The 18363-nt window shown below is 39.3% G+C and overlaps 1 pseudogene; it reads left to right on the forward strand.

Moving 5' to 3' along the window:
• Window positions 1-18363, forward strand: part of LOC107671553 (zinc finger protein 521-like) — a 103182-nt pseudogene that overhangs the window by 36388 nt on the left and 48431 nt on the right.

The raw sequence follows: 18363 nt of genomic DNA on the forward strand, positions 1-18363 counted from the left end.
CCTAATGGTTAGAGAGTCGGACTCGTAACCCAAAGGTTGCGGGTTCGAGTCTCGTACCGGCAGGGATTGTGGGTGGGGATGTACAGCGATGTACAGCGCTCTCTCCCTCCTTCAATACCACGACTGAGGTTCCCTTGAGCATGGCACCGAACCCCCAACTGCTCCCCAGGCGCCGCAGCAAAAAAATGGCTGCCCACTGCTCCGGGTGTGTGTTCACGGTGTGTGTGTGTGTTCACTGCTGTGTGTGTGCACTTTGGATGGGATAAATGCAGAGCACTAATTCTGAGTATGGGTCACCATACTTGGCCACATGTCACGTCACTTCACATAAGTTTGTCTTTCATATCATTGCTGTAACCCGGGGGGTACACATAGCAAAACAGACCTAGAACTTCAGATTTTGGAGGACCTGGCTGTAATTTTCAAGCAATCCTGAGGACATTAGCCGTGTCCCAATTCATGAGCTGCATCCTTTGAAGACTGTAAATGTCACAGTAGTGCGACAAAGTCTGTCCTATTTCGAAAGCTCCTTCAGAAGCGACCTCGAAGTGCATCCCTTGTTTCCCAAGCCATGAAGGATACAAAAAATTGATCCTTTTTGGCCCTGATCTTGGAGGACCACTTTCCTACAAAGTTAAGTTCCATCCCTAATCAGACACACCTGCCTGTTATTTTCAAGCAATCCTGAGGACATGAGCTGTGTCCCAATTCAGGGGCTGCATCCTTTGAAGGTTGTATTCAAAGACTGAATACGTCACAGCAGAGCGACGAAGGCTGTCCCAATTCAAAGGCTCCTTCAAACGCTAACTCAAAATGCCTCCTTTGTTTCCCGAGCCATGAAAGATACAAGGGATGGATCCTTCACAACCCGGATCTTAGAGGATCTCTGTCCTACAAAGTTTAGTGCCATCCCTAATCAGACACACCTACCTGTAACTTTTAAGCAATCCTGAAGCAATCCACAGACATAAGCTATGTCCCAATCCAGAGGCTGCATCCTTCAAAGGCTGCATTCGAAGACTGAATGCATCTCAGTGGCGTGACAAAGGCTGTCCAAAATCAAAAACTCCTTTAAATACGGCATTGATTTGCATTGTTTGCTTCCAGAGCCATGAAGGATACAAAACATGCATCCTTCGTGGCCCAGACTATTCCAAGATTCACTGTGTGCCGGTAATGACAGGATTGTTTTCAGAGAAAATGGTAGATTTACACTTTAAAATGTAGTCGAATATCTAATGTTACAAAAACGGCTTAAAAGCCATTTTAATTTCGACTTATATCTTATAGATCATACTTTTTATTATGTACATAAATAGACCAAGGTGAACATATGAAGAGTAGATGCAAAAGCCTCTAAGTGCCATTTGAAATTTTCACCTAAAATTAGCATTTTATCAGACTCCTATGTGTAGGTTCAGTAATTTCACTTTAATAGCAATGAATAGTTTGTTTTCATTGCCATTAAAGTGAAATAACTGAATATAAACATAGGAGCCTAAGAAAAATGCTGATTTTAGAATAAATTTTCAGACAGAACTCTTCCTATTTAGACAGATTGTGAACCCCGTTTTGGATGCAGCCCCTGAATTGGGACACGGTTACAGGTTAGATTTTTCAGGTGTGTTTCATTAGGGATGGAGCTAAACTTTGCAGCACAGTGGCCCTCTACGACTGGAGTTGGCCGTCCTTGATCTAGTCCATTTCCGCACCCTTAGGACCAAGAACGTGACCAACGGTGGTTGGTTGAGGACAGAACATGCTTCATTTATTTTGGCTTTCCTTTCAAACACTGAGACATGCTGAGTAGCCACTCGAATTCTTGCAAATTCTTTGTAATGTTGAAGATATTTTGCCGACTTGTAGTTGAGGTCATGTATAGTTCTTCAAAGACCCAGCCAAGATCCAGAACTATGCTTTTTACAATTTGAGACCCAGATCAACAGGTTTTAAGATTGTGACCACTAGTCCTCTATTGGAAAATTGGGTCCATTTGGGACTAGTCTTATGTAGCCAGACCTTCAGACTGACAGCAGAAGGTCTGGGCTCCATAGCAGCTTTCATTGGCAAGGAGCGCCCAAGAGGCCGTATGACAGACAAAAACAAAGTAAAGCAGAAATCACAGCTTGGTTTGTTCAGTGTCATGTTTAGGAGTGTGAAAATATAAAGTCGGTGTCCCTACAATAAAAGATCAGCATGCAACTAATAAATCATTCATTCAAGAATGTCATCTTCGGTCTTCAAGAATCTAGGCTGTGAACTTTCATATACAGACTCCAGCAGTCCGTGGGTGTGACATCTGAAGCTGAGAGTAGGTTCAAGTAGACAGAATTTTGAAGAATGATGCTATTAGTCTTTTTTTCTCCATGCTGTGTAAAGAATGGAAACTTCAAGAAGCATTCAAGCTTCTTTTCAAGTGTTCTCTTAAAAATAAAGGTTATTTATTGCCATCACTGGTTCCATGAAGAAACTTTAACATCCAAGGAATCTTTCCATTGCACAAAATGTACTTTATAGTGGGAAAAGGTGCTTTATATTTTTTAAATGATCATCACACTAAGGTTCTTTTAAAAACCATTCACTCAAAGGTTCTTTGGAGAACCAAAAAGCATTCTTCTATGGCATCACTGCAAAAACTCCCTTTTGGAACCTTTATTTTTAAGAATGTGAAGTCATAAAATAGCTTTCTATAAGGAACAAAGAATTTGTAACTGCTATGGATCATTGAACTGGATCAGTTCAATTCGTGTACAAATAATTGATTTGTGAATTGGATCAACCAATTCATAGAAATTTTTCCCCCTCATGAACAAAGAGTATGGACAACTTTTATGATGCTCAAAAAGCTTCCACAGGCTAGAGGTTGAATTTTTAGAAGTGCATAGAAACTTAGGCCCAATCCCAATTCTATTTTATACCCCTTTCCCTTCCCCTACCCCTCCGACAACACATCCAGGAGAAACGAAACTTGTCAACGCTGCCCCAAGACTTTTATTAATAACAGTTTAAATACTGAATCGCTACATTAGATTTGCCAGCCACGAGAGGATAAAATCGCTGTTTTTGAAGTAAACTCACTCTAAAAAGAGAAACGGACAGACTTTCATCTCTCTCTCTTTCTCGAATTGGCAATATTTGAGAAAAGGGTTTAGTGATTTCTAATTATTGGGGGGACTAGCCCCCCTCAATGTCTACGGTGGTTATCGCCCTGATCAGACATGAAAATATGTTGTGGCACTATCGTGCAGTCTATAATGATATGACGTTAGCAAATATAAGCGATTTTTTTGCAAACATTTCTTTGAGTAACATGACCGTAAAAATGAACTCACGATTGAATATAACATAAAACAAATTATTACTTTTCGTTAAAATCTTTATTAATGCCAAAAATGTTACATTTTGTAACATTTACAATGTTTACATCTTACATTTATGTGTCTTTTTGTTCGCTCGGGCAGCCATGTTGCCGCTGAAGCCGGTTTACGCTGAGATAATTCATACCCCTTCGTTTGAAGTGTGGTCCCGAAAAATCTTCGTTTGAAGGGCTGTCTGGCCCTTCCCCTACCCCTACCCCTCCAACCAAAAGAGACTCGAGACACCCCTAACCCTTCACGTGAACGCGCGAAACGGAGGGGTAGGGGAAAGGCTAAGGGGTAGAATTGGGATTGGGCCTTATTCTTTGTTTTCATTGTCTTGCCTGTTGTTTGTCTGTACTTCTGAGGAATAAGGGAGGGAGAGATGAATATGACTGTGGAGAAACAGAGATGTTTGTTCATCTGGAGTGGATTAGAGTGTGTGCAATAAAAGAGACAGAGAGAAAATCTGCAGTTAAAAAGACCAAAGCAGAGCGTCAGTGTGTGGGTCAGGTTTTCCCCACATTGTAGGTACTGAATGTCCCCTCAAGGATAATAAAACCTGAAATCAGCTAGGTTACGGGGAGCAGCCAACAGTCCCCTTGAGGAAAACGTCTTAATAAACATACTAAATAACGTCTTAATGAAAATGTAAAAGTGCAGAAAGGTTTTTGTAAGGCTTAGGTTTTGGCTGTAGAGGTAGAGGACAGAAAACATACGATCAAAACAATAGAAGTCAGTGGAATTTCCTCAACATGATATCAAAATTGTGTCTACTGCTAAAAAAAATAAAACCTTAAAAAGTGCAGTAAGTGATTTTTTTATAAATGCTGTTGATATTTGGAATCACCAAAACAGACACGCCCCTACCCAAAAGGGTCACGCCCCTATCTTGATAGCTCCACCTCCAAATGAATGAACACACTATGCAACACTATGCAACACAGGCACCTCCCCCATCACGAATGGACACGCCCCTTACTTTTGACTGGCTAAGTGTGTTTTGGTGCTCGGTCCGATCCAGTGTTTCTCAGAAATCCCTTACTGCACAAGTATACTTTTTAAAAAGAGCATATTATAGCAATTATATACTTTCAAAGTACATACTTGCATAATATATTATTTCAGAACTACTTATCACAACTTATTTGCATTTAAGTGGTACTAAATTAGCTTTGACATCTTGAAAGTAAAATGTTAAACATTTGAGTGCTTTCTCGATCCTTTTAATAGCACTTTAGCACAGCTGTGTATCTAACATTGGCATCATTTATAATGCACCTGATAAATATTTAAAGTGTATGACTGCTTGATGCATTAAAAAATAAATTGCATTTCATTCTTGCATTAACGCTCTTCAATTTTTATTGTTATTTCTACTTACATGCACTTTAATAAAACTAAGTTCTGAAATATATTTTATTTGAAATGTCAAAATAATACCCATTATCCATCCATCCATTCTCCAAACCACTTCTCGGATGCATCATATGCATGTTAATACAATCTCATATTAAAATGGCACTTCTTTTAACTATTATTCAATTACTGTATTATTTTTATTAGTCACTTTTTTTTCAGACCATTAGTCATCAAATGCTCAGTGAACTTAAGGTCAACATTAATTTAAGCAAACTCAGGCACTGCCTCTCATACATCCTCAGAAAACACATCACTGCCATTTGTGTGATCTTGGACGAGGGGTTCTGCCCACCTTTGTCCAAATCTAATCATTAATGAATGCAGTGTGTGTGTGTGTGTGTGTGTGTGTAACATCTGGAGAAGACAAAAGCTGAAACAAATCCATCATTAGGATGTTTTTAACTAAAATATGAGTCCATAACCCATAATAACACTTCCTCCAGTGAAAAAGGCATCTGGTGTGAATCAGGAGAGAAATCTGCACAGATCAAGCAGTGTGCAACGGTTTAAATGTAAAATACTTTGATGATCGATTTGTTTGTTACAAACACGCAGATTTTGGCCTCACGAGATATTAATTGCTGGACTGGAGTGGTTTGGATTACTTGTGGATTATTGTGATGTTTTTATCAGCTGTTTAGACTCTCATTCTGACGGCACCCATTCACTGCACAGGATTCCCATATGTTGTTATGGGAAATTCACACATTTACTGCGTATAGGTTTCATGTTAATTGACTACAAGTACCTAATATGTTATTACAATGCACCAGCACGTATGTACATGATAGGTATATTGTATAAAATGGTTAAGGACATAGTAGCTAAGAACATATAATATAAACTGTGACTGTCACATTTACCAATGTTAGGTGAATTTTTCACAGGAAATGTTGCTTGGTTTGAAAGTGATTTCTGTGGTGCTTCATTCATCTCCTTTTTTTTTTCTAAATAAGCATTCAATATTAAGCAGAACATAAGTATTTGACATTGCAAAAGCAAAACCAGAGCAAACTTACCCCTTATTGGTGCCCCTTTAGAGCTCCTTTAGAGCAATAAATGCTGTCACACACTGTTTGCCATTTTGAAGTTGTGGAAACAAGACATGCTGGGAAATGTGTTTGGTGTGAAACAGACATATGAACTGCTATGAGCAGTTGGAGTTTGTTTGGCTCATCCATCTGCTTTTTTTTTTTATTTGGCCGCCTGTCTTGGTTGTAGTCAAGTGCAGACTGTTGTATACGGCTGCTCAGCTCAGGGTGAATCAGTGAAGTGGGTCGTGTCGGGCTCTGCTGGGGGACAGATTGGCCTCCCCCCGGTGGACCGTGGGGGACAGAGACCCAGCCAAGGCCCCGGGGAGAGCCGCCTTCCTGTTTGCTCACTCATACCTGACCTGCTCAACAGCACTTCCACTCCCGAGACGAGCCCGAGGACGAGCTGCATGTCGCAGGAAAGAGTTGATACAAAGACCCTGATGAACCGTGATACAGCCAAGAGAAGAAGACAGGATTAAGTAGGGCTGGGCGGTAACCAGTAATATCGAGATAGCGATAAAATTTAGGTTGAAAATGATGATAAGATCTGTATATTTTTGCTTGATCTGGATTAATCTAACAGCAGAAATAAATGAGACGGTAGTGTCTCATATAGCTGAATGTTCTGTGTGTCTCTGTAGTTTCATCTGATACACAAACTCAAACTCATGTGCTGCTCACAGTGTTTCAGTGCCTGCATCTCAATATATGAGGACATGAACTTCATCTCCAGAGCTGCTCTCAGAGTCACTTCAGCAGCTTCACACCATTTCATTTGAGAAAAACTACCATCAAATACACACTGAGACTCAAGACCAGGGGTGTCCAAACTCGGTCCTGGAGGGCCGGTGTCCTGCAGAGTTTAGCTCCAACCAGCTCCAAAACACCTGCCTGGAAGTTTCTAGCAAGCCTAGTAAGAGCTTGATTAGCTGGTTCAGGTGTGTTTGATTAGGGTTGGAGCTAAAATCTACAGGACACCAGGGCTGTGTCCGAAATCGCCCCCTATACCCTCATTCACTATTCCCTACATTAGGTCACTAATTCAGTTCACTAGAAGGAGTGAATGAAAACGAGTAGTGAATTCGGACACTGAGTGCACCGGAAGGAATGCCACTTTTGCATAGTTTGTGCTTGCTGTTTATTAATCATTTGAAACTAGCAAACTAGCAGCTCCAGTAGTAAGATTAAAGGATTTATCTTGAACTCTGTCACGGAAATTATGTATAAACCCTAATCAAACAATTTAATAATCAATTTACAATGAATTTATGTACTTTATGCTGTACGCCATGGATGAGCGCTTTGTAAAAATGAACGGATTGATTATTCAGCTGCGGGCGCCATCTTCTGGCGAGATGCGGGAATTCATTCGGCGCGTGACTCTCACGGTGCATTATGGGCATTCTCTAGCCGTTGAGCGTGCACCAGTTGTACACTCGTTTTTGCAGTGCATTGTGGGATTGAATGAGTGCACTCGAGAACGTCCACTATGGTTTCGGACACCACTAAAAATGGCTGTTCCCTCAAATAGTGCCCTATTTAAGGGTATAGGGGGCGATTTCGGACACAGCCCAGCCCTCCAGGACCGAGTTTGGACACCCCTGCTCAAGACCTTCATGAGAAACCACCAAAATAAAAGTTTGGATTAAATTAAAGAAAATATGACAGAAATGTATTACTATTGTATAGTAAAACATACTTTTCAAATAACAATAACATATATGATATTCCTTATGTGACCTGTGCTGGCAAAAGGAGTCATAATGAGCAAATATTAAAGAATGAGTTATTTATTTTTACACTTTACATTAAAAGACCTTCAAAATTATGTATGATTTGTTGGAATCGGACGAAAAATGCCTGAGCTACACCCATTTGAAGTCGATAGAGTCAGCAAAGTCAGTTCTGAGAAAAATCAAGTTGAAGTTTTCTGAAGGTTCCAAAGCAAAATCACCAGCAACGTTGAATTACTTCCTCCAATTCCTTTTTTAATATTGATCACTATATTAATAATCACAATATAGCCATTTTATTTTATATTTGTTATTAAAAATAAAAACAGATGCAAAAACAACAACAGTAGAACAAATATAAGAAAGAAACAAATAGGCCTCCATTACTTTTTTCATTTTACATCTAAACAAAAGCATTCAAGTAAGAAAAACACATAATCAAATGTGAAAATTACTTCAGTGTGCTCATTACAAATAAATTGATTATGGAAAACACGAAATTTAGGAAAAAAATAAATACAATGGATTTCATGGAGCCCTAGATACTCCTCTGTGGAGTTTAATTGTGAACAAACAAGTTATGTTTACATTCATTATCAAGATCTAACAAACATGTGGAAAGCATTTCCTTCCCCATTAATGATAAATGAATATCATAGTACATATTGATGTTGTGTAATATGAAAACACACACACACACACACATACATATACAGAGTTTTGGCATGAAACTCTAGATGGCGCAGTCCGATAGGTCTAACTCAATCTGACCTAATGACATCATTATCACATGGCACAGCTGATTGGTTCTCTCCTGTATCGGTAGCCAATGAGCTCGCTGCTCAACGTTCAAATATATGACTAGTGCTTGCCGTAGCAGTTGCAGCTTGCTTCAGAAACCCTCCACCTTCCCCAGCTCCACCTGTATAGGTCTACTACGAGGTGATTCATGTATGCTATATGGGGATATTTCATGCATGTTATATTTGCAGCAGCAATATTTTCTTACATGCTCACGGCAGCATGTTGTGGATGTATTGGCAGTAGCAAGTCTCGGCACTTGCTCTGCCGCAGCAGCAGTGTAGCAGATCTATTTCGCCAAGACCAAATACATTAAAGGGGTCATATGATGCGATTTCAAGTTTTCCTTTCTCTTTGGAGAGTTACAAGCTGATTGTGCACAGATAAGATCCCTGAAGTTGCAAAGACTAAAGTCTCAAAACCAAAGAGATATTCTTTATCAAAGTTAAGACTCTGCCACGCCCCCCTAAAACGGCTCGTTCTAACACGCCCCCACATATCTACCTCACTATGTGGAAATATTTGCATAATGCCGCCCAAATGTTCACGCAAAGAAAGAAGGCGTGGTTTCAGTAACCGCAGTTAGTGTTGAAGCAGCATGTCAGGGAGACGCTGTGTGTTTCTAGGCAGAGGCAGGGCATAGAGGACCTACAATAATGTACAGTATTTGAAAAATAATGTGTTTTTTGAACATTAAAGCATGTCAACATATTCTGTTACACCAAATACACAAAATAATGATCTTTAAAAAAGCATCATATGACCCCTTTAACATTGTCATGTACATTACCATGCCAATCCCTCCGAGAGTTGTCATGACAGAAATATATATATATGATTGTCCTATGAACAACAGTCAATAAAAATCTCTGCACTCAGCTTTCAAAATTATATTTTTCAATTTTTCATTTGAGGCAATGCAAATGCATTTTGATCAATATAAGGCTTTGGGAGTCTTCTTAGTCTTAGGTTCTTGATAATTTTTCCTCGCACAGTAAATCTGGAGAACAGAAGGAGTGACTGTCCTAGTTTTCACGCCCCTATCTGTCATTTGTCTGGTCTTTCTGGGTGTCCACCTGTGCGGTGTGATTTCTGGGACACTGACCAAGTGTTAGTGCGTGTGCTGGGGCACATGGGTAAACGTGGACAGACTTGCTGCTGCTCTCCTGTGGTGGACAGGAAGCTGTGGATGTCAGACGCCAGAGCTCTGATCTCACAATACCCTTGTGAAAAAGATAAAGTCTGCTTTATTGTATTGCATGTGCACTTGTAAGTGCTAACCTCCAGTTGTTACCTTAAAGAGCTATTTATATCTGATTTAACCCATAAAGATTAGACTTGCTGGTATAAATGAATGCATATAGGTTGGTTCAGTGATGTTAAATCATATTTTGACTTGAATAAAACCAGTTCATTTAGATGTTATCATTTTGGGGTTACCACTTTTCTTTTTAATTAAAATACTGTGTAATTAAAATCTTAAAAGTATATTTTACTTGCAGATATTTTAATAAAATAACAGCCCACCAATGTGCACTTAAAGAGATTTATTTAAAGAGGAAAGGTGCACTTTGTAATAATGTCAATGTTTTACTTTAAGGTACATTTTAAACCATGCTTTAATAATCTTTTGTAATGCTTTAAAGAATTACACTTATTTTGATATGTTGACTAACATACTAAAGCACAGTAAAGTACTTGCTTATGATTTAGTGTGTTATTTAATAATGCTAAGTTAATATATTTTAAATGTACTAAATTTGTACTAAATGCAAATCATTACAAATGTGTAAGGACATATGTGTTAATAGAATCAACTTTTTTATTTAGCATATTTTTGTTTATTATAAATGCTTGTCAGTACATTTAGCAGTACACTTTAACCATATTTCAATATAATAGAATTATGCCATTACATATAAAAACACACTTAAGTCCTACTTAAGTCTTACAAAAACCAGTCTTAAGTTCAACTCATAGCATTGAAATATATATATATATATATATATATATATATATATTATCCATCACTGCTTTCATATTCAGGTCTCATAAAATAGGTAGAAAATATTTACTATTTTACTGGTTTACTGGTATGGGAACAAACTCTTTTCTAGTGATGTTTGGCTAGATGATGTTTTTCTCAACGGTCCGGGAATTTAGGTCAGCATGATGCAATCACAGCTGAAGAGTAAGTAACCGGCCTCCTAAACACGATTAAACCGTCTTAGCCGTAGCCTGTTGAAATGATGATGGATGGAGATATGAGGAGGAGGCCTTTAGCTGAGCTTTTAAGTGAAAAACATCAATGTATTCTATTATAATACAACTAAAGGAGCCTTTTGAATTTTGAAACCTTATGTTTAAAGAATATTCCAGGTTAAATAAAGTTTCAAACTCTTGAGGTGGCCAGTGTGGAGCACACTCACTTACGCCATATTTTATATGAGCCCACTTCATTGGTGACACAGATTTCGGCTCAGATTTAAACTAAGTTTAGAATTATGGTATCTGAAGTGGCAAATCAAATTTTAGGGGAGGTCAGGGCTACCCAAAGCCGCCCATCTGGACACTTCCTCTTAGGAAAGTATGTCGAGGACACCTACAGATTCCACATTCTACATTCTTCAGATAGGTAATGCCTGATTTGAGCACAATTACTCATATATGACTTATGCGTGATACCAGGAGTATACAGAGAAGGAATGTGACTGTAAGGCATTCTGCAAAAAATGTAGGCAAAAATGCAAAAAAAAAAATTATAATAAGGCAAAAACTTTCTAGCTCCATTTCCTTTTGCACTTGTATTTTTTATTTTTTTTACAAACTGTTCATCATCACCCTCACAGCTCATAACATAATCCTCTGTACAGAGACATTTCCCTTTTAACATGTTTTCATGTCATTTCTTCCTGTCTGCTTCTTTCTTTAGAGTGACCACACCAGTGGGTATATTAGCAATCTGCAGTGTACAGTGCCTTGAGAAAGTGTTCACTACTTACATTTGAGCTAAACTTCTAAATGTTAACAGAAAAAAAAAAAAAAAAAGGACAGTCTGGTAATTATTCAACACCTTTTTACATAGTTGTTTACCAGCAATAAATAATTCCCCAAATTATGTTATAATGGTTCATCTTTATAGAAACCATCATAATTCCTTACATTATACACAGAAAAAGAGCGAGAGAAAAATAAATAAAGAAAAAACTCTGAATTTGTTAGTCAAATTTATTAGTTTGTTTCAAATTATATTTATGGTTTGGTTAAACCAAAATTGTTGGTTCTACCATAAAATTTACACTCATACAAAGTTAAAATATTCTTTATTATAAAAAGACAATTTTTATCTTTAAACACAAACCAAAATGTTACTTAATTTAGGTCAACATAATATATTAATATTTATTCATTTGCTGTGATATTTTGATAACTTCATTTCACCATAAATAAAAGCTAAATTAGTTATTATATGAAAGTAGAATTTTTGATGAAGACAAAAAGTTAAAAGGGTAAAGATAAAACTAGAAACATTTTGTTATTTAATGCTTAAGTTTACGTACTAATACAGACAGGAATATTGTCTTTGAAAGACCTTAATGTTTAATGTGATTTTTTTATATACAGTATATACATCATTTTTTCTTTTATGTACTATAATGTGGCTAAACAATGATAAAACTGAGGTGATTCTCGTTGGTCCCTCTAAAACTAGAAATTCTGTTGCTGGGAACTTAGAAAACCTCACTCCATATGTTAAGTCTCATGTAAAAAATCTAGGTGTTATCTTTGACTCTGAGCTTTGTCTTGAAAAACAAATTAGCTCAGTTGTTAAAAATAGTTATTATCAGCTGAGGATCATCTCAAAGCTTAAATCAACACTTTCCTTTCAAGATCTGGAAAAAGTAATTCATGCTTTTATCACATCACGCCTGGATTATTGTAATTCGTTATATGTTGGTCTTCCACAATCTTCATTGGCACGGCTGCAGATGGTTCAGAACGCGGCGGCTAGATTGTTAACCGGCACCAAAAAACGCGAACATATTTCTCCAGTTTTAGCGTCCCTTCATTGGCTTCCTGTCTTTTTTTAGAATTCAGTTTAAGATTTTACTTATTGTTTTCAAAGCTCTTAATGGACAAGCCCCATCTTATATTTCTGATCTTATTTATTTGCATTCAACGCCGAAGTCTCTCAGATCCGCTAATAAAGCTCTATTACATGTCCCTCGGTCACGACTTAAATTAAAAGGAGACAGAGCCTTTGCAGTCGCTGCTCCACGTTTGTGGAATCAGTTGCCACCTGACATTAGGAGTGCTTCTTCTGTTTCTATTTTCAAGTCCAGACTTAAGACACATTTTTACTCTCTCGCCTTTCCGGGCTATTAATTGAATGTGAAACTGTTGTTATTGCCGATATTACAATTTTTTTTATTATTGTTTTTTAAATTTTACTTTATTTTAGAATTTACTGTGTTTTATTATTGGTTTTGTTCAGCACTTTGGTCAGTGTAACGCTGAATTTTAAATGTGCTCTATAAATAAAACTTACTTACTTACTTACTAATAGAAAACGAAACCATATGATTTTTAGTGCATTAAGGTTAGGGCCCCTAAATAGATCTAGACTGTCATGTTTAAAAGATAATTTATTTCACTGTTATTTTGTGTGTGTGAATCTTTTTCTGTGAATCACCTCTGAATATGAATGTGATATTATGGTGGAGCACCTTTATTTAACTGTTGGATGAAGCAACCGCAGCTATTCTGAACTATTAAAGTACATTATTCCATTTCCAAACACTCATAAAGCTGATGTCAAAAGTGTTTCCAGCTGTGCAGAGTGGTTGCTTTGAGAGCTACATACTGTACACTAAAAAATCCTGCACCAACGTCAGCCCATAAGATGGAGGTCTTCCTCTGTAGAAGTGGCAGGATGTTGGACAGTGATGCTCAGGAAGGCTTTGGCAGGCCAACAAAGACAGACCCTCATCTGTAGGGTGTAGGTTTTCAGGGCCAGCATCCCCTTTGGCAGGCACACAGAGGCCGCTGCAATGAGCCCAGGATGAGGACCCATGAGACTCTGGCTTTTATTTACTCAGGCAGCTAGCGTCCTGCACATTTCTCGACTGAGTGAAGGAAGGAAAAAACAAGACTAGTAAGAGAGACAAAAACATGCTGTCTTTTTACCCTGATCCCATCAGTCAGTGTTCACACTCTTGTCTGTGAGCACTAGACAATGCTGACATTGATCTTGAATCGTGTTAAATAGAGTGAGGTTTGCTGATCAGAAATACATTGCTTACGTATTTCATTGTATCACATTTGTGGTAACATTTTGTCTGAACATTGTTCATACTTTTAGTGCAGAATGTTCCAAACTGCACGGTCAATAGGACAGGCGGAATTATTCAGAATGTGTATCTTGGGCTGAGCTGCGCAAAGCTGTGTGTTTAGAGGAACAGCAGGTCAAACTGCATTGTTATCTGTTTCCTGAAGATATGCTGCCAAGGGTTAAGTGCTCATAAATGCATGTTACCGTGGCAGATCCTGAGGTAAAAACAATGGAAGAGACATGAATATGTGAGTAGGTTACTTGAAGATGTCTCATAAATCCTAGCTATTTCCCCTTGTTTTTCTCTTTCTCAGCACTGACTCTTGGCAGTTTATTGGTTGGCAATTCACTCCGTTATTTAAAGGGATATGGACAAAAGTTGGGTTGATGGGTTGTTTGAAAAACGAGTTGGTTTTAAATAAGGCCGGTATAATTAGGTTACATTATGTCCATCCGCCCCTGATCAGATGTGTTTCTTATGGATACATGGACACTAAGCATAGACCTTCATATAGTAAATCAACAGATATTAAACTAAATAGATGTCAAAACTATGATCTTTTATTTAGTTTAACAATAATCTTCTAAATGCAGTCCTGAATGCTCATGGGTTGATCCTTGATACGCATGCAAAAGTTCATAACTGAAATATTGTGGGTGCACAACATTCAACAGTTTGAGGCTTTTTATGCTGCATCTATTTTAAAAAGGTAATTTATCTGTTCTGACAGACACCTGGGAGTGGATATCACACTATAAAAATTCAGCACCAGACTCCAGAAAATATCAAGTATTTATATAAATAGCTACACATTTGATGGGGTGTACTTACTTTTTCACACCAGGCATTTTCAAGTCTGACAGTGATTGTCTTGGAATGTATTGTTCAAGGAATACAGAGAATTTGTACACAAATGACACTTTAATGACTGTGGTGGATGCATTAAATGCAAAGAGAATACGAGAATAAACCTTTTATTTTGTCATTCCCAGTGCTGACTATTAGCAACCTTTGAATTGATTGCACACATTGTTGGATAAATACTTCAAGTAAATCTCCACAACACATTAGAACCACTCATGCACAGAGCAAATGATTAAAAACATGACTGAACTTAGTATTAAAGTCAGGTTTATTTGAATAGGACACATAAGGATATACATTGTTTCAAAGCAGATTTAGGGAAAAGATTGCATACAAATAAGAACAGTTAAGCTCAAAGTCTTTTTTCTACAACATACTCTACTAATTTTCCTAAAAAAAGTCTTTGACTAATGCATAATTACTCTTTTTTGCTAAAAGAAATTAAGGCAGACATGCAAATCAAAAATATTTTCTGTAGGAACTGATGATAGTTTGAAAGACGAGCATACTTAGAGTAGCAGTAATTGTCAATAAACAAGCAAATACATACCAAAACTAATATAATTGTGAATGGAGAGATTTCTCACAAATACAATTTGTTAGAAGACAGACATATTGTTGCATCTGTGTACCACCAAACAGTAAAAAGGTAATGCACTCTGTCTTATCTTCTGGTTGTTTTTGACAGATGGAACTGATATAGAAGATGACCCATCCTGCTCTTGGCCTACATCGTCGCCATCTAGTAAAGACCACACTTCTCCAGGCCATGTCGATGACTATGAATACGGTGAGGATGAAGGGGGTGCAGGCCTACCCTACCCATGCCAGTTTTGTGCAAAATCCTTCAGTCGCCTGAGCTTCCTTAAGTGCCACGAGCAGAGTCACAGAGATAAACTTCCCTTCAGCTGCACATACTGCAGTCGCTTGTTCAAGCACAAGCGCAGCCGTGACCGACACATCAAGCTTCACACCGGTGACAAAAAGTACCACTGTGGAGACTGTGACTCTGCTTTCTCACGCAGCGATCATCTAAAGATCCATATGAAAACGCACGCTGCCAACAAGCCCCATAAATGCCCAGTGTGCCGCCGGGGGTTCTTGTCCACCAACTCGCTTCACGGACACATGCAGGTGCATGAACGTGGGAAGGATGGAGCGAATACAAGGTCCCCTCAAGAGTGGAGGTTAAAAGACATGCGCAAATGCAGCCGCTGTGAGGAGGGTTTCGACATGCCTGAGGATCAAGCCTCACTGTGCTGCAGATTCATCTTAAGACCAAACATGTTGACAAGCCAGAACAGGCTCATACCTGCCAATTTTGCTTGGAGATCCTTCCATCCCTTTGCAATTTAAACGAGCACCTGAAACAGATCCACAACACCAAAGATCCTTCAGGTGTACTTGCTAACCTGTCTGATGACCTGCTGCAGTGCAATTTCTGCCCAGAGGTTCTTGGAGATCTTAATGCTCTGCAAGAGCACATACGGTGCTCTCATGGCTTTCTTAATCCAGTCGCCAAAGAAAGCAATGCATTTTTTTGCCCCAAGTGCTTTATGGGATTTTTAACTGAGGCCACTCTAGAAGAACATGTCAGACAGACGCATTGTGACTCTGGAAGCGTGCAGTTTGATTCTCCTCTAGCGGTCACTCCAAAAGATCCCATTGTGGAGATCTACTCGTGCTCTTACTGTACCAACTCCCCCATTTTTAACAGTGTCATAAAGCTTAACAAGCACATAAAAGAGAACCACAAGAACATCCCTCTTGCTCTGAATTATATCAACAATGGGAGAAGATCTCTGCGAGTCCTGAGCCCCTCATCTCCAGTCTCTGTAGAACAAGCTTCACTATTCAAACAGAACAGCACTTCCTTATGTTCAAGTGAGTTCATTTGTAACCAGTGTGGTGCTAAGTACACCAGTTTAGACCTTTTCCAGACACACCTAAAGACCCACCTTGATGGTGTCGTGCCACAGCTAACCTGTCAACAGTGCAACAAGGACTTTCCTAACCAGCAGTCTCTTCTGAAGCATGTGACTGTTCATTTCACCATCATGTCCACATACTACATCTGTGAGAGCTGTGACAAGCAGTTCACATCTGTGGATGACTTGCAGAAGCACCTTCTGGATATGCACACCTTTGTGTTTTTTCGCTGTACTCTCTGCCAGGAGGTGTTCGACTCTAAAGTGTCAACTCAACTCCATCTTGCGGTGAAGCACAGTAATGAGAAAAAGGTATACCGATGTACTTCCTGCAACTGGGATTTCAGGCATGAAGCTGAGCTTCAAATGCATGTCAAACATAGTCACCTTGAAAATCAGGGTTGTTCACACCGTTGCATCTTTTGCTGTGAGTCATTTGGCACCGAAGTAGAGCTGCAGTGTCATATTACCACCCATAGCAAGAAGTACAATTGTCACTTTTGCTGCAAAGCCTTCCATGCTGTTTATCTGCTAGAACGTCACCTTCGTGAAAAGCACTGTGTGTTTGAGGGAAAGACCCAGAATTGCAGCACCAATGGATCCATGTCCGGTACCGGTGATTCAGTTGCCAAAGATGATGGAGACTTACAGGCCTTTCTGGCCAACAGCCATGGAGGAACTGTTGCAGGGGATTCTCATAACAGTCGGGATGGCAGCGAAGAAGACTTTGATACCTCAGAGATCATGTATAGCTGTGACATCTGTGGTGCATCTTATACCATGGAGTCTCTCCTAACCAATCACCAACTTCGTGACCATAACATTCGACCTGGAGAGAGTGCTATACACAAGAGGAAGGCAGACCTGATCAAAGGAAACCACAAATGCAACGTCTGCTCTAGAACCTTTTTCTCGGAGGGAGGACTTCGGGAGCACATGCAAACGCACTTAGGGCCTGTCAAACACTACATGTGTCCCATTTGTGGAGAGCGCTTCCCTTCCCTACTTACTCTTACAGAACACAAGGTCACTCACAGCAAAAGCCTGGACACCGGAAGCTGCCGGATCTGTAAATTACCTCTGCAGAGTGAGGAAGACTTCCTGGAGCATTGTCAGATACATCCCGATTTGCGCAATTCTTTGACTGGCTTCCGCTGTGTGGTCTGCATGCAGACTGTCACCTCAACTCTAGAACTCAAGATCCACGGCACCTTTCACATGCAAAAGACAGGAGTGGCATCTATGAATCAAACAACTGCATGCTCAGCTGCCACAGAACTTCAGCACATTCAAAGCCAGAAAGTCGTCAAGTGTGCTGCATGTCTCAAAGAGTTCCACTCTAAGCAGGACTTGGTGAAACTTGACATTAATGGTTTGACATATGGTCTTTGCATGCTATGTGTCAATGCCGCTGGTAGCAAGAGCTTGAGTGTAAATGGAGGGAAGCCGCTGCATCAAGCGGCTCAAATCTCAATGGGTCCTGCTGCTGGATGGACCCATGGGGAGAGCCTTAGCCCTGGTCCTGTAAAGGGAAAGACTGCCTGTTCTTCTTCATCATCTTCATCAGTATCACCCTGTGTTTCCAAGACCCGCTGTTCCAGTTGCAATGTTAAATTCGAGTCAGAGGCAGAGCTTCAAGCACATTTGCAGACAGTGCACAGAGACCAAACACCAGAAGCTGCTCTGTTACGGACCCCCGATGGCTCCCCCATGTCACGAGTTAGCCCAACCCAAAGTGACGAGGTAAGGTGTGCCTTACAGTAAAGCTACAGTGCATGCTCAGTACATTTGCCATTGATACATTAAAGGGATAGTTAACCCAAAAATGAACATTTTGTCATTAATTACTCACCCTCATGTCGTTTCAAACCCGTAAGACCTTCGTTCATCTT

The sequence above is a fragment of the Sinocyclocheilus anshuiensis genome, unplaced genomic scaffold, assembly GCF_001515605.1.
Source record: "Sinocyclocheilus anshuiensis isolate Anshui unplaced genomic scaffold, SAMN03320099.WGS_v1.1 scaffold3077, whole genome shotgun sequence".
NCBI classification, from domain to species: domain Eukaryota; kingdom Metazoa; phylum Chordata; class Actinopteri; order Cypriniformes; family Cyprinidae; genus Sinocyclocheilus; species Sinocyclocheilus anshuiensis.